The following is a 26,537-nucleotide window of genomic DNA, read 5'->3' on the forward strand; positions in this document are numbered from 1 at the left end:
GCCCAGCATCCCAAGCATTGAGAAATGCTATAGAAGCTTCCCCATTCTCTCTCCATGCTTGAGATGCTGGACATTATAGGCAAAAAAGCACTGTTATATAGGAGTAAACAACATCTGGTGTGTGTAGTGTCTATATTTAAAAGCATTGAGAAGAGAGCACATTTTGATTGGTCACAATACATTGTTGTTATTTTGATTGACTTTTATGCACAGAGCACTTTATTCATGTGAACCAAACTGTGGATTTATTGATATACTATAATTTTTTGTAATTTTATGGTTTATAAAAACACGGTCCTTATCCCTAAATAGGTGATTTAATTTATATTAGTGGACAGGGTATATGTCTGATTTGCAAAAGCTTCTTTTTTATTGTGTTGTTTTTATTATTTGTCAAGCACAAAGGTTTTGGTTGAGCGCATGTATTATATACATATATGATTGGATGAAAACCTTGTGATCATTAGGAGTTTCTACTTTGGTGAGTTCATATTTTACCTGTTAAGAGAGCCTTTGACAGAATTGACTGTTTGCTGGGTTCCAAATGATATCTGATATCGAATGTCAGAATTTGGCTGTGTACTCAAGAGTCAGGATTCAGGAACAGTTTGTCTAACCTGCTGCAAACTGTGCAACTTTGCTTTGGCAGTAGTATAGCAGTTAGTATAAACAAAAACCCTATTCATCACTGTTCTACATAGGGCGAGGGCCAAGCTAGGACTTCCCCAGACAGGTGACAAATAATGCCTTATTTTTTTCTGAAGTAAATGCAGCAGGTTGCATTTGTAAATAAATGTGACATTGGTTAACCTCCCTGGCGGTATGATTCTGTCAGGAATTCTGTTCCAAAAGCGGTACAATTCTTTTCATGGAAATTTGGCGTTATGTATTATAGGCCTACAATTCTTAGTAATTACTGACTTAAACCTGACCAAAATAAGACTCTAGTAGACATCCCAGATGTGATAAATTTGAAACACAAACAAGTGAATTATAATCGAATCAATAATATTATTTTATAATTTAATATATAATATATATAATAAAATTATATTGATTAGATTATAATTCATGCGCTATATATTATATATATATGTGTGTATATATATATATATATATATATATATATATATATATATATATATGTGTGTGTGTGTATATAGATATATATATATATATATTATATATATATATATGTGTGTGTGTATATATATATAACGCATGAATTATAATCAAATCAATAATATAATTTTATATATATATATATGTATATATATATATATATATATATATATATATATATATGTATATATATATATATATATATATATATATATATATATATATATATATATATATATATATATATATATATATATATATATATGCATATATATATATATATATATATGCATATATATATATATGCATATATATATATATGCATATATATATATGCATATATATATATATATATATATATATACATATATATATATATATATATATATATATATATATATATATATATATGTATATATATATATATATATACATATATATATATATATATATATATATATATATATATATATATATGTATATATATATATATATATATATATATATATATATATATATATATGCATATATATATATATATATATATATATATGCATATATATATATGCATATATATAATATAAAATGTGTTATGTGTTTTGTGCAACTTTTTTTTTTTTTTGAATTTCCCTCTCTAGTTCCGCTCCCATGCAGCATTGCTGCTGCAGGGAACGGAACTAGGAAGTCCTCCTACCGACAGACGAGCGGCGGAGATCTCGCTGGCGGTCACAGCAATGAGAGCTCATCGCTGGATCGCCAGGATAAGGTAAGAGAAGCTCCGCTGCGCTCTCTGCACGCTCTGCCCATTGACCCCGAGCGTGACTCGGGGATACCGCTAATAGCAGAAAATTCCTACCCCGAGTCACGCTCGGGTTTACCGCTAAGGCGGTTAAGGAAATCTTTTTATGTTTTAATGGCAGTGGTTTCTATCGAACGTGTGTGGTCCGGCCATACGTGTCTCAAAAACAAAAGTCCAATCATCTCTGCAGAGCATGGATTTCCTCCTATTGCCCTTTTGCCAACATTTTCTAGTTCAGAAAATTTTTCTTTGTAGGTAACACCAAACTCTTTCAGCTCTGCAATTTGCTGCCAGAAAGGAGTCACCGCATTTGCTATATCGGTGCCGGGTTATTCTGTCACAGTCAGGGGTCAGGCTCATAGACCGGTAGCTGTAGATGTATCGAGGAACCCACCGACCAGCAGGATAAGCACACATGGGGGTCACCCTGGTGGATGACACAGGCTCACGCGAGGCATGGGGTCTAAGTAATAACCAGTATTCATCACAGCTCCTGATGTTGGAAATGGGATTTTTCTGTATGTCAGTACCAGGTCACAGTCTTTAGTATCACCTCACAATGAGGTGAGCAAGCCAGGGCCCGGTAGCAGATATAGCAGGTAGAGATCAAGCAGAAGTGTAGTCGGTAAACAAGCTAAGGGTCTGTAACAAGTGGTTGCAGGTTGGAATCAAAGGTAGGGTAGTTGAGGAATAAGTCAAGGTTTGATAGCAAATGGTTGCAGGTTAGGATCAAGAAGAAGAACCATAGTCAAGAAACAAGCCAACTATCAGAAATGAGTGGTAGTAAAGATAAGAACAACAGCAGGAGTAAAAGGAGCAAGATATTGGTTGGGGAGAGCACAATAATCTGGAAAAGAGGAAGTGCAGAGACATGGCCTAAATCAGGAAGGTTCATCAGAAACAAGGTACAAGGCAATATTGTCTAAGGGGTTAGACAGGGAGCTGTCCAGCAACTTAAGTGGAACAGCCAGAAGAGCTACAACCAGACACTGTGAGGTTGCAGGTTGCACTAATAGAAAGATTACGGAGACCTAAAAGTTATAAGATGCAATTTAAAATAAAAGAAAAAAGTTGGATGATGTAAAGAAAGGTTAGCTCCTTTTTCTGGTTTTTATTGCTGGGATTTTATTGCCTTGTTGGCATTAATTCATGTGCTTCTCAGATAAGACCCATGTAATGTACTGCTCCTTAATTTGCACAGTTTTATATTCTCCTAAAAATATTGAATATAATGCTTATGTTTATTTGCCCATATGTTATATAAAGTTGATCATTTTCACATTACTATTGTTTGCTTGGAAAGTGCAATTCACACCATTCACTTATTGTAGGTCACAAATGTATTGGTTGTTCAGGGAGTGGAATGGTAGAATAGAATTCTATTTATAAAATATTTTTTTTAAAGGTCTTTTTTAAGATAGAACTGCAATATATCTTCTTCTGACTATAGTTATCATAAGGGACCTTTTAGAATATAAAATTTATAAAAGAGGTCTATAAAAATGTAGACAGTTGCTATATCAAATGAGGAACTGCACATAGCACCAAGTACATAAAATGTAACCTTTCCTGACTTACAAAACACTTTCACTACTGTCTAGTGCAATCTTCATTGGAGATGTGTGACATGCATGTGCTCATCCTTAATGGGATACTTAAAATTTGATGGCCTAGCCCAGCAGCTTTTTCTCATCTCCTTAGCATAAAACAAATCTGCCAGGTTTGGAGAGGGGGTAATTCCCAAGAGTAAATGGTGTGTGTCAAACGTAAGAAATATGATTAACAGGCACCTAACGCTCGATTTTAGCTGCAAGCAGTAAATAAAAATATTAATTGCCTTATGGAACATAATATCCTTCTTCCTCGGTAAAAGTGTTATCTTGGAAACGTGTTCTAAAGCAGGTGGTCAGGGAAAGTGGGAGGCAGTGATTTATATGCAGATAAAAGGTGATCTTGATTTTTTTTTTTTTTTTTATTTAGAGCTTATGTTAAGGCAAAAATATTCCTTAGTATAGCAGCAAGTGACAATAAGTGACTGACATTTACAAAAATGTATAAAGATGATTTATAAAAGAGTTACAACTTATAAAAAATTATTTAAAAAAGAGTTACAAGTCTGACATGTTTTTTATTAGAGATTAGTTTTGCCTAGAGAAAGCCCATTGTTACCAATTAAAACAGCTCTAACACAATTTATTTAAGCTTAACTTTGTAGACAAATCTGTAGGCAAAGTCCTGGACATACAGTAGATTATTAAAATAGTAGAATAGAGCTGAAATAAGTTATAAAGCTATTCCAATAACGAGGGATCAAAATGATGATTGGAAATTAACCAGACCAATATGTCTACAGTTTCCTTTGACAAATCATCCCTGAAGTACCAAAGACACTAATTTCAGCACTAGCACAACTACTCCTAATGTACTACAAACGCATAGAAAGACCTTAGAAAGAGGGACTATTTTGACAGATATTCACATATTGTTTATGGAAAAGTCTGATTAGAAAGAGGGACTATTTTGACAGATATTCACATATTGTTTATGGAAAAGTCTGATTTGGATACACCGACATCAGAAGCCCAAGTACGTGCGGCGCCGAGTGCGCATGCAGGAAGGGCTTTATAAGGTCGGGGAACCGGCGTCTTTCCTAATTCCCCTCGCAGAGAGGGGAGAGGAAGGACAGAGATTGTGCTGCCTGAAAACGACTATTTATCCTGCAAACCCTGCATAGGAAAGTAAGTTGAATGTGGACCTACTACCCACAAAATACCTCTGAAGTCACAAACTTAACACTGCTCACTTTTCAAAAATAAAAACGCTGAATTCTTATATTGCTGCCTTACATATCCCAGAAATATCAAGCACAAGGGGAAAAAAATTGGAAGAATCTTCCACCACCTTGGAACTGATATGGGACTGCAGCATCAGCTGTAAGTTCAAATCTATATATACACTTCAAAAAACTTTTCTGATCAGTTTTCCTACATATTGTAAATATATATACCATTCCAGGCCACAATCATTCCGATTCCTGCTGCGATTATGTAAGGACATAAGGAAGGTTGCAGAAATAAGAAGCTAAACATATGTATGTATATTTTAGGTACTGTTGTCACTTATTTTTGTGACTCTTTGCTGTATATACTCCCAATAAGTGATTTGTTATTGTTGTGAATTACAGACTGGGTGACAAATCTTTGAAAAAGGCTTCAACTATAGCCAAAACGCATCAGAATCCTGGAAGACCTCTGTGATTACTTCTTATAATTATCTGCAGGAAAATACAGAGATAAAACATCCATACTTAATGTCACCATACCCACACCTGTCACAGATTCATATGAATCTTTCTTCTACTCTTTCTCAATCTTGGGCCCTTAACCCAAGCACGTATCCAGCACATGTTTTACATGTTTGTGTACTCTAGCGAACCATGTATATTTCGTAAATAAATCTTATTTCTTTTATACAAATGTTGTACATAATCACTTGCCCATAAAGTCCCACATCCCCTGGCTTGAGGCACCAGAACACCCCATACCATAATTATAGGGACGGAGGAAAAACCTTTTACTATAAGCTCTCTCAAGATCAAAACCCACCCCCCGATTTAGATACACTTAAGAACATTTCAGTGTTGGGACATACTTTTCTGTAATTACTCTGCAGGCATATAAATCCAAATGCCTTTCAAAACCTTTATTTTCCTTTTAATTAAAATATAAAGTGGTAGAACTTTTTTGTGTGTATGTGTGTGTGTGTGTGTGTGTGTGTTTCAGGTCTTTTTACCCTGTCAGTAGAAGATGGCACAAGGACATTATAAAATAAAGTTTTGTCTAGAGTCTTTTTTTTTCATTTATTAGGTTGTATGAATAAATTATAGCCATTTAAAAATATTTTAGTTAGTTTGAAATGCACATGATATTTATCTTTTACAAAGTTGCAGGTAGCTCTAGGTTCCTTTTTGTACATTTATCAGGCTAGACCTAACTGTTTTGAAGAGAAAAGGCCAGTTTACAGAGCTCAAAGGTTTAGTCCCTTTAAAAGACACGCACATTGATAAATGATCAGAAAACTTGCTCACTCCCTCTCTCACCAAACTTTCACGTGACTGCACAGACCCCTATTAAGATTCAGAGAGTCTGAAAGCAAACAAATACTGATTTGCTGTCCTCAGGAAACCCATATTAGTCTGTGACACTAATGTGTACTCTGCAATAAATGGTTATTTAAATATTAAAGATTACTAGAAATAGTAAAATAAAATTAAAAAGATGTAAAATCAGTTTAAAAACATTAAACTATTGAAAAATGTACTCCAAACCATTGTTGTTTCCCCTAATGTGTGTATGTATCAAATAACTGACTTGTCAGTTGTTTTCTTTGACTATAATTGTGTGACTCTTCCTTTAACGGTTGACTTGGAATAGTTTTTTTTACAGAGGTTGTATACCCCCCCCCCCCCCAGTAATGTTTGTACCTATAGGTAAACCTATAACAAGGCTTACCTATAGGTACATTAAGTATCTTCTAAACTTCCTCCGTTTAGGAGATATTTACATTGCATGCAGCCAATGACGTCATTGGTGCATTTGCTTTGAAGGAATGGCCGCTTGTGCCATTTCTTCAGAGCCCTGTGCCACAACTGGCGAGTTGGAGTGATGTCACACGGCTCCGGCCAGTAGAACAGCCGTAGTCTGTGACCCAGAAGGAAGACGGGAGAAGATGGATGCGGCCTCAGTGGGGACGACATGGGCTTTGTTTGCAAGTGTCACATATTGTGCTAGTATGCTTTGCATACCAGCACATTATGCATTTACTTTGCAGGTAACCAAAAATAAACAATTGTTTCAAGGCTTTATTTCCTCTTTAAGTGTAAGTGTCTCTAGTTTTGCGGCTTATGTATTTTTTTTGTATAAAATGTGTATTGTACTGCGCTGGGGATTAAACTATAGGAGTGCACCTGCTGCTAACTGCCCCCTATAAGTGTAAAACACAACCTGAATTAAAATAAACATTAATTGTGGGTGCTAGGTACCCTTTAAAGGCTATTATGAATGATATAATATCCCTCAAAAACAAATAGTGACTATAGTGCAACCTAATAACACCACAAACTGTTTAAACTCATGAATCATCTTTTCCAGATGGCGCCATCATGGTGAAATGTGTGGAGGCGGGGGTACATGGTTTCCTATGTCCCATCCAGTGACTCAGCTTACGCTGGTTGGAATGCACACTGATACCCCATGCTGGAGAAGGTGGGCTACGGCCATAACAAATACTGCTAAGATTGCTGTATTCTGGATCATGTTAGTTTTATTACTATCTTTGCCATTTTAGGAATTTTACTATTAAAACAGGGTTATGCTATGGAGAGTGTTTGATTTCTTTTTTTTAAATACTTTACTGGAATCAAGGAGAGTAGGAGAGGAGACCAATTAGGGAGAGTTATATAAGCCACAGTAACAGAAAGGAGGAGGGGGGGGGTATAGAAAGTTTGGTCACCAAACTATATCTACCTCTTTTGTGTGGGAACACACGGCAGGCACCATGCCCCAACCTGAAGTGGAAAGGTAACCTAACTCCATGCTTATACATACATTGTATTTTAAATATGGCTATTGTGGGTAATTTGTAAATATCATATAAGCCAGGGGATTTAAAATGTTAATGTGTTGTAAATACTGTATAGTGTGTCATTTTTATATATATTATATAACCCTTTCAATAAATGTGTATTGCGGAAGGAACCACCTTTTTTGTGTAAGATCTCTCAGGATCTAGATGTGTATGGGTGCATGCTACTACAATGATTGGGGTGTATGCACATTTACACATAATAAAGGCAAAATCACTATTTTGTTTTTGAGGGACATTATAGCATTATAGCCTTTAGAGTAGTGGTTCTCAACTCCAGTCCTCAGGACCTACTAACAGGCTAGATTTTAAGTATCACCTTGGGGAGATGCAGACTAGAGTACTGCAATCACTGAGCAGCAAATTATATCACCTGGGATGTATTTCAGTTATCTTGCAAACCTGGCCTGTTAGTTGGTCCCGAGGACCGGAGTTGAGAACCATTGCTTTAGAGGGTACCTAATTCCCACAATTATTTTTTACTTTATGTATTGTTTACTTAGATTTAAACAAAACATTGAATAAGGCTTTTTTAAAGAAATGACAATGATATTATAGACTTCATTCACATAGACTTAACACAAGGGTAAGGATCTTTATTTAGGCCATGTGCCTGCCATTTTTTAAATCTCTTTGAACTTACTGTAGTTTAAACAATGTCTATTTCTTAAAAAATAAAGATCATTATCCTTTTGCATTAGCTTATGAATTGAACCTTACGGCTCTATCAGAGTCACAAATGTATCTGTAGCACCAAAAGGCTTTTCATACTGTACATTGAATATGTTTTCCTCTTCACAAAAAAATAACATGACAATGTGGATTGCAGCAGACTAGGGGTGATTTACTAAAGGTAAAGAGGCTGTTTAAAGACATTGTACATTTTTAAATGTTTTTGTTTTAACTAGGTATTGGGATGGCTATAATTCTTTTTTTGTTTTTGTTTCCTACCTTGTAATGATAGCTCACATGTTGTGGCTACAGTATATAGTTTTATGGCTGATCAATTCCCTGCATATATGTATACATTCGCCTAGCTTGTCCCTATTCGCTAAAGTGAACAAAAAAACTTGTTTCAATTTACACAGGTGTCCAGTGCATTACTCCCCATTTGCTCTGTTTTGCATCAAAAAAGTGGGAGTTGTAATGTGATGAAACAATGAACTCTTTGTTAATTGACCTGCCTGTGTCAAATCTAATTACTAGCTCTCATCTGTACAAGCACTAAACTGAGAGACCAAGAGATTGTGGGCAGGGCCAGATTAACGTAGGGGCTATTGGAGCTGCAGCTCCAGGCCCCTACCTTTATATAGGCCCCGGGTTGGCCATATTCACTGTTACCGCTCTTCTGTCACTTGTAAACACAGAAGTCTGGCTTCTATGCTCACTTCCCCAGGCAGCTCCCTCAGAACCTCCCCACACAGCACGAAGGCCGGACAAGGAGGGACAGTTGCTGATGCATGGATGTGTTTATGGGCTTCAGAGACAGCATCCCATGTGGAATTAGGCATGCATGGCTGCACCCTTCCTCCTCTGGGTGCATGCCAAGGCATGGCCCTTAAGGCCCTTCAAAATCCTCAGCACCAAGCCCATGATGCTCTTAATCCGGCCCTGATTGTGGGATATTTAGGTTCTTCACAGTAAGGCTGGCCATACATTATACCACTTTCTTACAATTTCCTTGAAATGTACCTTCAACTATATAGTACAAAGGCCTGCCTAATTAGATACAAGTGAAAGTGTTGTTTAGCTTTGACCTCATATTATGTGGTTTGTGGTAAATCTAACACAAAAAATGTACAAGAGAATTGAACATGAATGGCCAGCCTAAGTGTCAGTTTTAGGCTACACACAGAGGTCATACATTACCTGTGCAGTTTAATGCCCATGCCCCATGGTTGCAAAAAAACCTAGAAACCTCTGACACAGAATTATGAATATTTACTGTACTATAGGCAGTATGTACAGAGCAACAAATGACACCATAAAACTACATGATCAATGCATATCTTATGTAGGTGAAAAAAGGTGCAGGTAGTAAGGTTTATAATGCATTTAAGGGAACTTTCACTTTATATGGGAGTTTTCCTTTAGCTTAGTGAATATAGTGGAAATTCACTTTGCAAAGAATACCCAATAAAAGTAATTGAATGAGCTTTACCCCATTCAGTAAGCTAGGGGAAATTTTCCATGCAGAGTGAACAACCTATTTGCTTTTAATTAATAAACCCCTTAATCTCCAGTAATATAGTGATTGTGGCATACCGAAAATGGCTATTTGAGGACTAAAGCAACAGAATTACATTGTCACGCTTTTCTAAACCTTACATGAATAATTACAAATACTCCTCTACAACATGACACCATTTCTACAGCTCTCTGCATGTTAATGTAATGTGTGACCTATGCTAACAATCTCCATATGTATGAGAACTAAATATCTACATGTTGTTAGACATTATGAACCATTGCTGTGAGAGTATTCCCATAATAGACACTTAGTTAATTTGAATCACGTTACTGTGAGAGTTCAACAATTTTCAGCGTTTATGTTTTCCATAGCCTTGTGTTTAATTGCAGGGATCTGCTGTCCTTGTCCTTTATTCTGTATGTTTCTGAGATAATAACACCTGTGTGCTAAGCAAACCAATATATTTTGCTAGAACCTTGTTGCCACCTTATAGACATGCAGCAGGGACATTTCTGCTCTCGGCACTGTCGCACTTTGAGTTACAATTGCCCAGTCATGCAACACTGTACCCAACCCAAATTTTTATCATTTTTTTTTTTACATAAATAGAGCTTTCTTTTAGTGGTATTTAATCGCCACTGGGTTTTTTTCTTTTTTTTTTCTAAATAAACGCATAAAACAAAACATTTTGAAAAAACAAAACTCTTTTATAGTTTTTCATAAAATTTAGCAAACAGGTAATTCATCTAGTTCACTGATGTACGCTGATGACGCTGCACTGAAGGGCACTAATAGGCTGCACTGTTGGGAACTGATGGGCACTGATGGAGGCATTGATGGGCATTGATGGGCACTGATAGGCGCACTGAAAGGCTGAACTGATGGGCACTGATGAGGTGGCACTGATGAGGTGGCACTGGTAAGGCTGCACTGATAGGAGCTAATAGGTGGCACTGACAGGTGGCACTAATAGGGACACTGGTAGGGGGCACTGGTAGGTGGCACTGATAGGTGACACGGATGAGGAGGCACTGATAAGGAGGCGCTGATAAGCAGTTATTGGAAACACTGGTGGGCACTGATTGGCAGCATTGGTGGGCAAAGATTGGCACTGTTAGGATTGCATTGATAATCAGTACACCTCAGTGACTTGATTATCAGTGTACATGTCCCTTTTACAGAAGCCAGTAATCTGCTCTCTTCTCCTCTCCTTCTTACGCTGACAGCGGTTGGCAAGTGGTTAAAGAGGGACTTCACCCTTATCATAAAAATTACAGAAAAGGCACCTTTAGAAACGCTTAGTAATTGCAATCTATAAAAAGATACTTATAGATAATTACAGGCTTTTTATTCTTTGCATACATTATATTTACTTTCCTCCTCATTCTTCTCATGGTGACCCTTTATACTAAGGGCAAATTAATCTATCTCCCTTTACTTTCTGAAACTCTACCTGTAACTCTGGGTCTACCTCCTTAAACATGTAGCAAGAACTTCCCAGGATGCATCTCAGGCCAGTGCTATATCACCTGTGTCTCACTCAACCAGGATGTGGAAAAAAGTAATTGTAAGTAAAAATCAAACATTTGTTTAACTAATGAATATAGGATAAATTCATATCAGCATGCTTAGTTATATGCTGCATTGATTTTTAGTGAAATTGGGGAAAGGTCCACGTTAAGGGCAGAAATAGTGCTTCCACCATACTGCTGCCATGCTCTTTTAGTAACATATCGGAAAAACATGAAAAAATATATTGTGAAGAGAAAAGATATGAAAAAGTAAAATAATTCTGTTACAGGTTTCCACAATAATTAGAGACATCAATGTTTTCCCAGGAAATAAAAACACATGCAGCTGCTAGAGAGAGATATTTTTCACGAGTTAGTTATGTGATCAAATATTTTACCATATAAATCTAAAATTCAGATTTATAGAGCTATTATCAAATCTGTTGTTTTGATATGCAGTGAAAACATGGGTACTTAAAGGAAGAGTTAAATGTGTGGAAAGCAGGATTTTTAAGGAGGATTTCTGAAAGAATGTTAATAAATATAGAATAGAAAACTAGTTCCAAGGGGATACAGGAATTCAGCATCATAAGCTTGGTTATATAATGACAGGAAAAAAATGATGAGATTTGTGAGGGAAGAAATTTTAACAAGGAGAAGACAAAAGAAAACAAATATTAGGTGAAAGATGATTAAAGAGAGTAGGAAGCCAGAAGACTGAGTCTAAAAACAGTGTAGGAAGTGGAGTGGGTTAAACTACAGTAGCATATGAGGCCAGTGAGAAAAAGGGAGGGATGTACTAATGCAGGTCCACTTTTGCTCTTATTGGTTTGCATGTAATGACTTTAGACATGTCTTAACAGCGTATGTGTACAAAAATTTATAGTCAAGTCTTCACGTTGCATACTATAGATATATATACAGTTAATGTTAAAGTATTTTGTTAGGATTCCCTCCATCAGAGAAGTGAAACTCCTGTCCATAAAGGTAGCTTCATGCTGATGGCATGGTAAAAGTAAGATAAGGCTTCACATATTTCTCCGCCAAAGTTATTTGTGTTAACCCTTTGTTTGGACTCTGCTAATTACAGTTTTAATCCTAAGCATCATCAGTATCCCTCAGGCTAGAGTAGGCTTAGCCTGAGGGTGCCTCTAACTCTATTAATGATATAATCTCCAGATTTTCCTTTGGCCCATATGTTGTGTCAGATAAATATGCAGATAGCAGCGCTAAATCCTCAGAAAAGTAATAGTGCTCTACTGTGACTCTCAATAAATAAATACACTTAAAAATGTAAATAGTGATAATGTAATTTCATAATGAATATATTAAAAACATATGTGCAAAAGATGAGAGTTAGAGTATAATGGAGTATATCAATAAATAGCTATATCCATAAATAAATCATGACAAGTGCTACAGTGCAAAAAAGTGCTGCTGTGAAAAAAGGTACAAAAAAACATAGGGATAATTATTATGAAAGTCCTGACATGTTCACAAATATCTAGAAACAATATAAAGTCCAGAAATGAATCCCATGTCCGAAGTGCCAATAAAGATAGCAACCAAATGGTATGACTTCTAAACGTGCAAACAGTGATGGTGGCACCCTCCAAACACCGCCAAACAATAGGAGAAGTATGAACTCACCAGAAGGAGTTGATCTTTGTTGGCATATGTCAACAAAAGATCACAATGCGCTTTGTGGGTCTCCATGGTCTGGAAACATGGACCCTTGTGGATAAGGTTCCTGCAAACGGTCTCAGAGGACAAACCAGATAAAAAGATAGACTCCTCATTGTGTAGTAGATTCGGATTATCCAAGTTTATTTCAAAAGATTAAAAAGTTGTGCAAACAAGCAAAATTGTTCAAACCAACAGACCCGCAATGTCTCCCGAAGAACGCTGGGCACCCCTGCGGTCACCCACAATGTGTACAGGGAGCCTCGCCGCTACAGGAAGTGTTTTCAGACCAGCATGTGTGTCAGCTTGATGCGTTTCATCACAACATTGACGTTATCGGAAGCAGTAACGCAGAAATACAGTAAAAGTAGAAACTAATCATTTGAATTTATTGCAATCATTAAAGTTGAAGATGAACTTCAGTTATTTTAAAATATAATTTGCTGTCAAATGACTTGGAAATTATCTTCAGGCTTCGTAGTCAGATATTAAGCTTGTTGAAAGTTATGCTAGGCAACATCTTATAAAGACAAAAAGGTATAATTTAGACACAAATCTATTTGTGTCTGTAGTCTGAAGATACAGTACGTGTTTGAAGGCATCTGTAGATTGACTACATTCCTCTCCCTCTACACTTTGATATAGTTTATTCTTTAAAAATTATTTTACACAGAAAAGAAAATGTGTTTTATTTTATCTTGTTGGTAGGCATGCAATGGACTTTCCTATATATGCAAATAACAACCTTCTATATTCTTCTTCCTGTATCTTGTGGAATGTTTGTCACAGCTTTCACTTTATTTTTTTAAAAGGAACTTGGCATTTCAATATTCTTACTCTGATATGCTTTGCTTTGCCTAGGCAATTGTTATAAGGCTGAGTCGCTTTCATCTATATATGCATTTTATTTTCTGAACATATTTTTTTTTAGCTTGATGGGTTTTTGTTCAAGTCTATTGTTAATCTTAAGATTGAAGAATAAAAAGAACCATTTTACCTAAATTCCTCTCTGCCATAAACTTATTCTGTAAGCACAGTCCTTCGAGTCTGCTTTTGTCACAAATTCTGACTGTGTAAATTGACTCTGTAGCTATTTCATAGCTTAAACATTCTGTACCTTTATGCTTTGTAAAAGGTTTATATTTCTTAATCTTTGGAAACACATAAAATAAAGCACATGCAATTTACAGCTGTAACCAAGGGCCAAACTGTAATAATGGTTGCCTTATATACATGAAAGGATGATGACAGTGGTGGAGTACTATCCACAACTGCTGTACACTTCATTATTTACAGAACATGTTTGTAATAGCTTATACTTACCTAAACCACATCTATTCTCAAATATTTGCTGTGCACTCTGCTCAGAGTCAAATAGTATAACAAAAAAATATTTTTAATTCTGACCTGTGTCCCCTGAGTCTTCCTGACACAAACTTTATTGACATACACGGCAAGAACATGCTGTAATTAGTGAAGATTTGGGGACATTTTAAAGATCCAACAGGGAATATCTGAGAGGAACGGTGTTTTAGTTGAGTAAAATCTGTTGCAAGCATTTCATCTGGAGCCAGCAGTAGATACAATTCTAAAAGTTTTATATGGTAAAAATATATACCATATACTGTATCATGGATGTTCCTCCCTTAGATAGCCAGTTGTGCCTGAAATAGCTTATGCAATCAAAAAGCTAAAATAAGCTCATGGCTAATGTTGAACTATACTGTCTATAAAAACTTTAGAAGTGATGTCAGCCACTATAAAGCCAGCTAATCATTTAAACAAAGTGGGCACCTCTTAAAATCTTCACCAATGCCTCCCTATGTGTGCTAAATCCTTTTCTCTCCCCCCACAATTTGCTTTCAGAGTTTGGATGCAGAGGGGAGAGATAATTGAACAAGTGTTTTACATTCACTATTTTTCTTTAGAAGTGAATGACCAAAGCCTGGTACACGCTATTCGTTTTTTTCCTTTCAACACAGCGGGTTGAATGAAAAAAAAAAAACAGTTGGCTCTGGTTTTGGTTTTTATCTGAGCTGTTGTGTTCTGACCAGGGGGGAGGGGGGTCAGTGCTCTCAACCTTTGGCCAAACTTCTGTTGGACTAACTGGCACAAACATGGGCCAATTGTTGGCCGACATTCGAAGTATGTGTACGGGGCTTAAAAGTGCTCAGTCTTCCTTTAGTCTTTCCTTTCAGTCTTCCCTTTCCTGTGGTCATACATGGATTAAAATTCGACTGGTTCAGCAGCAACTCCATTTGCAATACTCAACGGAGACCCCAGAAGTCCTCTTGGACTTCTGATGTCTTCAAATAGGACCTATCACCGTTTGTGCTTGCTGTTACAGAGGGGCTTATCAGTCTCTAGGACAGTAGTAAAGGTGCAGTGAAAAAAGTAAAAGTAAATTAAAAAAGCAAAATGTATTAACAAAATTACATTTAAAAAATGCATACAAACGAACATATAAGGTTAAAGCTGAACTTCAGGAATTATCTTTTTTAAAATTACATTGGTATACTGGTATCTAATTCTTGATTAGTACAGCTTGGTTACATCTAATCCTTCATGTCTCACATCGAAGGGGCTGCTGGGGGTGCAGAAACCCACAGTAGTAGCCCATGCTACATACAGGTGCTACTTGTGTAGTTTGCCTTCGATATACCAAACAGAGAGGGACCCTCACTAATCACCTCAACTCATCGTCCTTGTATTCTTTTTTAATGAGTACAAAGCATTCTCTGATTGGATGAGACTGAGATCATGATGTGATATGTCATACCTCCTCTCCTCTTAGATCTAAATCCAAAGACTAAAATCTCATATAAAAATCATGGTAAAGTGATTTTTAAAAAGTGTTTTCAGTCTTTTTAAATCACCAGCTTTCATTAAAAAAACATTTATGGACCTTAAATGTACCTTGAATGCCCTGGTCTGCATCCCGTTTAACATCTCAGGAGTAGAGATGGCCTTGCGGTTCGCCCGGCGGTCGGTTCGCGGAAAATTTTGCTTGTTCGCTACCCACCAAATTTGAAAACACATGCCGTTGTTCGCGGTGGCCATATTAGTTTACCTTGGGGAGAACTTTCACCCATGACACAGCCGTCAGGTGGAACAGGACAGCCAATTAAAACATTTCAGCACATGTACATGCCCCCTACCCTATAAACAGACCTGAGCTGTCGGCCATTTCACATTCTGCTTTTCGCCAGTGTAGGGAGAGGTCTGCTGTGTTCATGAGGGAGAGATTGCCAGACACAAATAACTCTGTGAAGATCCACAAAAGTCCTTTTCAGGGCTGGTATTTCGGTATAGGTCTACTAGTATCTTTTCAGGTTAGGGCAGGTATCCAGTCGGTGCTTTAGGGGCAGTTAGAGATCGGCAGCAGTCACACAAATCGCTCTGTTAATGTCCACAAAAGTCCTTTTCAGGGCTGGTATTTTGGTAAAGGTCCAGTCTCTTTTCAGGTTAGGGACAGGTATCCAGTCTGTGCTTTAGGTGCAGTTAGAGAAATCGGCTGCAGTCACACAAATCACTCTGTTGATGTCCACAAAAGTCATTTAAAGGGCTGCAATTTTTGGTATAGGTCCAGTCTCTTTTCAGGATAGGGGCAGGTATCCAGTCTGTGCTTTAGGGGCAGTTAGAGATCGGCAGCAGTCACACAAATCGCTCTGTTAATGTCCACAAAAGTCATTTAAAGGGTTGCAAATTTTTTGGTGTTGCTGCGCAGTGCACTATTTTGGGGGGGAGGGGAGAGGGGGTAATCCACAGTATAATATACTTTGTAGAAAGCATATTATAGTGGATTAGTAGTATTATTGTGCACTGTGCAGCATTGTGACAGGTGTGGTGACTGAGCGTTGCTGCAGCAATACTACAAACAGTGCCAAGCTCCCTGGCCAATTTTTTGAACAATTGGTGTGATAGACCAGTGGCCCCCCCAATACCACATATTGAAGTGGGGTGTTATCTGAGTATACTTTTACAAGTGTATTTGTGTCCTGCAACAATATTGCCTCTTTTGCTGAGTTAAGTCTGATACACACAGTGCCAAACTCCCTGGCCAATTTTTTGAACAACTGGTGTGATAAACCAGTGGCCCCCCGATACCACATATTGAAGTGGGATGTTATTTAACAGTATTCTTTTCTAAGAGTGTATTTTAGTCCTGCAAAAATGTGGCCTCTCTTGCTGTGTTGACTGTGCTACACACATTGACAACAGTTACTGGCCAATTATTTGTAGAACTGGTGTGATAAAACTGTGCCCCCCCAATACCACAGATTGAAGTGAGGTCTTATATACCTTTTTCCAGATATACTGTGATTCTCTAGAGACTTTTGTCACAGGGTAATTAAAAAACATGACAGGCAGAGGAAGACCCCCAAAGACACCACCACAAACACCACCACCACATACCCTCCGCTTGAGTCTCTGGAATTATTTTCCGATCCATCACAAGACATTTGCGATGCGCAGCCATTGTTGGCATCAGATCAGGAAGAGGAGGTAGCAACAGCAGCCACTCAGCAGTCTGACGACAGTACCCAGATCAGCCCAAGGAGGTTGGTCCCCGCTGTTGCTGCCTACTCCGAGATCTCAATTGCTAGTGGTGGGGAAGGTGACGTGGATGATGACGACATGTCTATGGACGTCACGTGGGTGCCCACAAGAAAGGAAGAGGAGGGGAGTTCAGAGGAAGAGACGGACCGGAAGATAGGGAGGAGAGGCAGGCAGAAATTGCATTGCACAAAAGGTACAAAGCAGACTGCAAATGTATCAGGAGCGAGCAATCAACCATGTACAGTCACATCTGGCGCTCCCAGGACGCCGACACATGGCTCCGCAGTGTGGATTTTTTTTTAATGTGTCTATTGCTGACAACAGTGTTGCCATCTGCAGCCTTTGCAGTCAACGCATACATCGCGGTAAGCCGAACACTCACCTAGGGACGACCGCTTTAAGAAGGCACCTGAACTCCCATCAGCAAGCTGTCAGTTAAACCCATGTGAGCTAATTTTTGGAGCCTATACAGGCCGACACTTACTCCTGTATACTGTGAATGCCTAATGTACCTCTAGCCATCAAATACACTATGTTCTTTGCTGTCAGTTAAACCCATGTGGGCTAATTTTTGGGGCCTATACAGGCCGACACTTACTTCTGTATCCTGTGAATGCCTAATGTACCTCCAGCCATCAAATACACTACGTTCTTTGCTGTCAGTTAAACCCATGTGGGCTAATTTTTGGGCCCTATACAGGCCGACACTTACTTCTGTATACTGTGTGAATGCCAAATGTACCTTCAGACATCAAATACACTACGTTCTTTGCTTTCAGTTAAACCCATGTGAGCTAATTTTTGGGGCCTACACAGGCCACACTTACTTCTGTATACTGTGAATGCCTAATGTACCTCTAGCCATCAAATACACTACGTTCTTTGCTGTCAGGTAAACCCATGTGGGCTAATTTTTGGAGCCTATACAGGCCGACACTTACTTCTGTATACTGTGTGAAAGCCTAATGTACCTCTAGCCATCAAATACACTACGTTCTTTGCTGTCAGTTAAGCCCATGTGGGCTAATTTTTGGGGCCTATACAGGCCGACACTTACTTCTGTATCCTTTGAATGCCTAATGTACCTCCAGCCATCAAATACACTACGTTATTTGCTGTCAGTTAAACCCATGTGGGCTAATTTTTGGGGCCTATACAGGCCGACACTCACTTCTTTATACTGTGTGAATGCCTAATGTACCTCCAGCCATCAAATACACTACGTTCTTTGCTGTCAGGTAAACCCATGTGGGCCAATTTTTGGGGCCTATACAGGCCACACCTACTTCTGTATACTGTGAATGCCTAATGTGCCTCTAGCCATCAAATACACTACGTTCTTAGCTGTCAGTTAAACCCATGTGAGCTAATTTTTGGAGCCTATACAGGCTGACACTTACTTCTGTATACTGTGTGAATGCCTAATGTACCTCTAGCCATCAAATACACTACGTTCTTAGCTGTCAGTTAAGCCCATGTGGGCTAATTTTTGGGGCCTATGCGGGCCGACACTTACTTCTGTATCCTGTGAATGCCTAATGTACCTTCAGCCACAGAATACTACGTTCTTAGCTGTCAGGTAAACCCATATGGGCTAGTTTTTGGGGCCTTTTATGGCTGACACTTACTTCTGTTTCCTGTGAATGCCTAATGTACCTTCAGCCACAGAATACTACATTCTTAGCTGTCAGGTAAATGCATGTGGGCTAATTTTTGGGGCCTGGAATGGCCAACACTTACTTCTTTGTCCTGTGAATGCCTAATTTTTCAGTCTGGAATTGAAAATCAATGTGTCTGTAAAGGTTCTGCCAAATTGTGGAATGGATGCGGACCCATTTTACAGATGTGTGAATGGGCCCTATATGTATTAGACATGTATTTACCGGCTGCTGTCAGTTTTGGCTGATTTATGAAAAATAAAAATATATATTTTTTGCTGTATAAAAAAAAAAAAAAATTTAGGGCAACTTTTTCAATTGCAATACTTCTGTTATGACATTGTCCATGTGCTGGGACTATTTGTGTACAGCTAGTACGTCTTTTGTGGCTGCAAATATGACCTAAAGGTTTTTAAAGTTCGCCTCCCATTAAGGTCAATGGGGCCCGCCGCGAACTTGCGGTTCGCAGACTTTTGAGAAAATTTGCGGCCGTTGTTCTTCCATCTCTACTCAGGAGCTGTCAGAAACTATCAGAGTGGCTTTCAAAATTATTGGACAGATCTGCTTTTCATTTTTATGAGTACTGACTACTAATAGCAGGGTTTATTTATAAATGCACTTTTTTGTGAAAAATATATAAAGTTAGCTAAAGCTAAACTCCAGGCAGATAAAAGGCACAGACAAATACCAAAAGTATTGGGATACCTGCTTTTACATGCACATAAACTTTAATGGAGTCCCAGGGATCAATATTGAGGCCCACCTTTAGCAGCTATAACAGCTTCAACTCTTCTTGGAAGGCTGTCCACAAGATTTAGGAGTGTGTCTATGTGAATGTTTGACCATTCTTCTAGAAGCGAATTTGTGAGGTCAGGCACTGATGTGGACTAGAAGGCCTGGCTCGCAGGCTCCACTCTAATTCATTCCAAAGGTGTTCTATCGGATTGAATTGAATTCAATTTTTTTTGTCATACAATATTACCGCAAAAATCTAAGAGACCCAAAATGTCAGTAAAACTTGAGTTAGTTTTAGGGCACACAAACGCAATAAATAACAATTTTTTGATAAAATATGAAAGATGTTGTCCTGAGTAAATAGATACCCAACATGTCAAGCATTAAATTTGCCCTTAAATGTGCCCATGAAATGGTGACGGAATTCAATATGCTATATTTTCTATAGGCAACACTTTAAAAGCCCACTAGAGATCATCAGTTTACCATTACAGAGGATATCTGGTGCCAGAAATACTGCTGTTACTCCAGCATGGTGATATATCCTAAATGTGTATCCTAAATTTATGTTTTCATGTGCCCCTGATGTGTGTGTTTACGTTCATAGATGCATTTATGTGAGGGTGGGGCAATTTTATATGTAGGGTGTAACTTCATTTTTTACAATTTAACCTCCTTAGCGGTATTCCCGAGTGTGGCTTGGGGTTACATTTCAGTGCCATTAGCGGTAACCCCGAGCCCCACTCGGGGAACCGCCAGGGAGCATCGCTGGATTCTGGATGGGGTTACTTACCTTGTCCCCGGGATCCCACGATGTGTCCCTGCAGTATATGGCGGCTGAATCTTCCGCCCGATGCTGTGAGCTCCGGGTTCCATCTCCTGCGACATGACGCTCACAGGGGGTGGAACCGGCGGCAAATTTGAAAAGTAAAACACACAAACACACTGATATATTGTAATCCTATTGGATTACATTATAAAATAAATTGACATTAGTTTGCCCCCCCCCCCCAGTGCCCTTTGCTGCAGTTTTACTGTACTATTATATATATATATATATATATATATATATATATATATATATATATATATATGTATATATATATATATATATATATATATGTATATATATTTACACTTTAACTTATTTATAGTTATTTATTATATTATCATTTATGATTTTGTGTTTTATACGTTATCATACCCAAGATGTTATAAAGAAGAATGCACAGTAAAAAAAAATCATATGTAACTAGTTGGTTTTGGCAGCTCGTCCTTAAGAATTACTAGTAAAATAATGGTACCGCTTTCAGCATCTAAAATTGGAAACAATCATACCACCAGGGAGGTTAAGCAAAAAAAATTTTATACCTTTTTTTTAGCACATAGGGGACAATATATCCTAGCGCAGGTAAATAGTGATTCTATTATTTACAGATCAAACCTTTTCTGTAAACGTCTAGCTTAGTTCTGTCCTATTCCACCTTACAAACTTCTCTATTGGTCATCATGTAAAAATGCTGAAGAGGGCAGAGTGGTCAAAGCCAAGCCCTACTTTTACAGAAGTTGAAGATTTTCTTATAATTTCAGCTATGTGAGTTTCCAGATCTGCTGATCATGTTGACAGTTCACTAAAGCTATCCTTTTGTGAATTTTTTTTTTATCATGTGCCCACATTTGGGACAGGTCTACTCAGGGGGCATATGTATGACAGAGAAGTTTATCAGAAAACTCAACTTCATGTAGACATGTTGATGGGACCAGAAGCTGAAGAGAAAGGAGAGATGAAGTGATAGTAATGAAACTTTAATGGTGGTTCTATGCATTATGGAGCTATGGAGCTTAGTCATATTTGTTCATGATATTTCACTCAAGTCTTTTAAAGGCAGCACTCAGTTAAATCTATATACCACTTGCCAAACAAATATAACATTTATCATGATAGATGGACTATAATTATTGCTAACATTATTGTCTTCACCAAATCTGTAACATTGAGGGGGAGATTTACTAAATCTTGTGCACACAGAATCTGGTGCAGCTGTTCACAGTAACTTCAGCTTGCTCCACTTATCTTTGAAAATAAAACCTAGAAGCTGATGCACAGCTGCACCAGATTCTGTGTGCATTAATTTCAATAAATCACTCCCAGAGTATCTAAAGAAGCACATTATATTGCAGCAGCTTAACATTTTACACTCATATAATCCTAAAATATATTTTCATTAAATGAATAAATATTCCTGTTTTTTGTTACCTGGTCTGTGCAATCCAAATAATGAATACATTTTTATGTATATTCATTATTAAACTATAGAAGAAATTCTTTAAGTATATAAATAGTAAGGAATTGAGGCCAGAACATATTGGCCCCATAAAAGACAACAAAGGGAATCTGGCTACAAAGGACAGAGAGAAGGTGAAGGTGCTAAATAAATTCTTCACAAAAGAATTGGGGGGCTACATTAACCCAGCTTGTAATGTTTACATTAATAACACATCACAGGAAGCACCCTTATGGTTAACAGAAGACAGACTCAGAATTAGACTTGAAAAACTTAACATAAATAAGTCACCGGGACCAGATGACTTAAACCCAAGGGTCCTTAAAGAACAGGTGCCAGCTGATTGGAAAAAAAGCCAACATGGTACCAATATTTAAAAAAGGGCTGAGATATATTCAGGGGAATTAAAGGCCACTTAGCCTAACATCAGTAGTCTGCAAGATATTGGAGGGGGTGATAAGGAGCTATATACAAAACTTTAGTAATAAAAACTGTATCATTAGTAGTAATCAGCATGAATTAATGAAGAATTGTTCTTGCCAGACCAATCTATCAACCTTGTATGAAGAAGTAAGCTGCCATCTAGATAAAGAAAGGCCTGTGAATGTGGTGTAACTGGACTTTGCAAAGGCATTTGATATAGTTTCCCACAAATGCTTACTGTACAAATTAAGGTACGTAGGTATAGACCATAGGGTGAGTACCTGGATTGAAAGCTGGCTCCAGGGGTGAGTCCAGAGGGTGGTGATAAATGGGGGGTACTTAGATTGGTCGAGTGTGGAAAGTGGGGTCCCCCAAGGATCTGTTCTGGGACCAATCCTGTTTAATTTATTCATAAATGACCTAGAGGATGGGATAACAAGCAAAATCTCGGTATTTGCGGATGATACTAAGCTAAGCAGGCCAATATCTTCTATACAGGACATGGTAACCTTATAAGCAGACCTAAACAAAATAATTGGGTGGGCAACTACAAGGCAAATGAGGTTTAATTTTGAAAAATTACTCGCTAGGGGGAGAACCTCTGGGTGAATCTAAGATGGAAAAGGACCTGGGGGTCCTAGTAGACAAAAAGATTAGCAATGGCATGCAATGCCAAGCTGCTGCAAGCAAAGTCAACAGAATACTGGCATGTATAAAAAAGGGAATTCACTCCAGAGATAAAACAATTATTCTCCCACTGTACAAGACTCTGGTCTGGCCACATCTTAAATATGCCGTCCAGTTCTGGGCACCGGTCCTCAGAAAGGATGTGCTGGAACTAGAGAGAGTCCAGAGAAGGGCAACAAAGATAATAAGGGGAATGGAGGACATCAGCTATGTGGAAAGACTACAAGCATTGAACGTATGGAGAAGAGATGCTTGAGAGGTGATATGATGTCAATGTATAAATACCATAGGGTTCTAAAGGGCTTGTTACTGGCAAGCAATTGTAGGTAGGGACCCCTTTAAGTATTCTCTCCTAAATATGGGAAGACAGATAAAAAAACTCCAAATAGTGTAATACGTTCCAGTATGGTTTTATTGATAAAAACGTGCAGATGTACACTTACAATGTTATCAGTATTCATGGGCTCATCACGTATAGCAGGGATAACCTCCAAGGTGTCCGTGAAGCAGTCACAGCATACTGTTCTCACGGTCTGTGCAGTGACAAGCGGTGTGCGTTCCACCTTACCGGAAGTGACGTATGACAAGACCGGAATTACAAAGACGCATTTCGCCCCTCCCAATAGGCATTTTCAAAGACATCATTAGAGACTGCCCCTTCCCGTTACTAGTGCTACACCCTATTAGCCTCATTAAGTATTCAGCCATTTCTTTATGGTTTGGGAGAATTCAATCAGTTTAGGCCTAGCATAGCTGTCATAAGTGTACATCAACAGTTATCCTCATTCATTAGTAGTTCAAATCTATCCACTGCTCACTGCTGCACTTCTGGTAGCATTGCTACTGTTGATGCTAATCTGGAGGTCAAATGCTGGTTTATATTCTGCTAATGATACCCTGTATGTCAGTCAATATTGATACTATATTCAATCTATTTTGTTTAAACTTAGTTATTCACTGATGTAGTCCACAGTATATTAAGTTACCTTTTAGTACCTGATTTGGGTGTTTGTCTTCCTGTAGAACATCATTGCTGGGAGACAGGCAGTGTCCCAGCAGGTTTTGTGGTGCTATACAGGCCTCCACCCAACCAGGGGAGTCAGAGAGGTTTTGGCTTCTGAGGAGGTCAAAACCAACAACAGGAGGCCCCCTTCTGTCTAGCGGCTCCTATGAAGGTAGTGCTACACTAAGCATGTAATAATTACATATACTATCTTAATGTTGTTTTAATTACATTTGGACATACACAGTAATATATCCAGCACTGAGAGAAAGCTAATTTTAATATCTGCATGGAGAAAGTGCAGAGAAGGGCAACCAAACTTATAAGAGGCATGGAGGAGCTCAGCTATGAGGAAAGATTAGAGGAACTGAATTTATTCTCTCTTGAGAAGAGAAGATTAAGGGGGGATATGATCAACATGTATAAATACATAAAGGGACCATATAGTGAACTTGGTGTTGAGATGTTCACTTTAAGGTCAACACAGAGGACAAGGGGGCACTCTTTACGTCTAGAGGAAAACAGATTTTGTCTCCAATCAGGAAAGGTTTCTTCACCGTAAGAGCTGTGAAAATGTGGAATAGACTCCCTTCAGAAGTGGTTCTGGCTAGCTCACTGAATTGCTTTAAAAAAAAGTCTGGATTCTTTCATAGGTGTACATAATATAAATGGGTATTACATTTTTTTTTAAAGTTGATCCAGGGAATATCCGATTGCCTCTTGGGGTATCAGGAAGGAATTTCTTTCCCCTGCTGTAGCAAATTGGATCATGCTTTGCTGGGGTTTATTTTCGACTTCCTCTGGATCAACAATGGGTATAGGATTGTGTATATGGGATTGTATGGTTGGGTTTTCAATACTGTTTTTTGGTTGAACCAGATGGACTTGTGTCTTTTTTAAACCTGACTAACTATGTAACTATGTAATATGAAAACTTCCTAAAGGAAACTAAACCCAATAAAGAGTTATTTTTGAATAATTTGAATATAGAGAGTCTAGAGATGAGCCCAGTGTTCGATTTAATTGTAAGTTCAGACTGATCACTGGCTGTTCAAATGTTCATCTGAATTCTGAAAGTTTAGAGTGTTCAGCATGGATGAACATGATAGCTTCCAGTTATCAGTGGTTGCTAAGGAAACAGCAGAATTTCTGCTACTTTTTACTTGGTTTCCTTCCTGAAAACTTCAAAAGTTTTCTCCTGCTATGTATTGTTAAGTAGTGGGCTGGGAAAATAATATATACAATAAATAACCCCATCTATAATGTGCTAGCAGAACTCCTAATGTGTAAACTAGATTTGAACACTGTCTGTATTAACAAACAATATAAAAAAATATTTCAAGTCTTGGAACTACTCATGATGAAAAATGGTCGTGTCTTTGCACTCTTCCTCTTCTCCCACTTTTTGACTTGAAAACCTTCATCTCTCTCCCCCTACTTCTTTTTCCCCTTCCTCTCTTTGCTGTCACCCTTGTTCTATCTACAGTTTACATTGTGAACTGGGTTCTTTTTTTTTTTTTTGAGCCCTGTCTGTCAGACATACATTACTTGAATACTTTTTTTGATCATATCGTTTAAACAAATTTTCCGGCAAAAACTTGTATTGATTATCATATTAATCTGTACTGCCCTTTTAGTTAAACACTTCAATACAGGTCACTTTCACTTCCTTCCTGCCCTGGCCAATTTTCAGCATTCAGCGCTGTTGCACTTTGAATGACAATTGCGCGGTCATACAACACTGTATCCATAAAAATATTTATCTTTTTTTCACACAAATAGAGCTTTCTTTTTTTTTTTTGCTAAATAAACAAAAAAAGGCAAACATTTTGAAAAAGAAAGCAGTTTCTTTTTTTTCTGTCGTACAATTTTGCAAATAATTAATATCACTTCATTAATTTAGGCCAAAATGTATTCTGCTACATTTCTTTGGTGGGAATAACCCAAATTAGTGTATATTATTTTTTCTGTAGGAAAGTCCAAAAACTATGGCATACAGTGTATATAAACATATATACATGGTATATATGCAAAATGTTCAATCCAAATGTACTCTTTTCTTGAGATCCCAACACATCAGAACAGTACAAATAGCCCCAAATGACATTTTTGGAAAGTAGACATTCTAATATATTTAGTAAGAGGCATGACGCATTTTTTTGAACTTGTAATTTTTTGTCACAATTTTTTGGAAAATAAAGTAAAAACATTGTTTTTTTTTACTTTTTATTCGTTTT

The 26,537-nt window shown here is 37.7% G+C and overlaps 1 protein-coding gene across 1 annotated transcript in view; it reads right to left on the reverse strand.

The window, feature by feature from the left end:
• Positions 1–26,537, reverse strand: part of PCDH15 (protocadherin related 15) — a 1,730,880-nt gene that overhangs the window by 52,537 nt on the left and 1,651,806 nt on the right. The gene's annotated exons all lie outside the window — the stretch shown is intronic.

The sequence above is a fragment of the Pelophylax lessonae genome (assembly GCF_965119305.1).
Source record: "Pelophylax lessonae genome assembly, chromosome: 9".
NCBI lineage: Eukaryota > Metazoa > Chordata > Amphibia > Anura > Ranidae > Pelophylax > Pelophylax lessonae.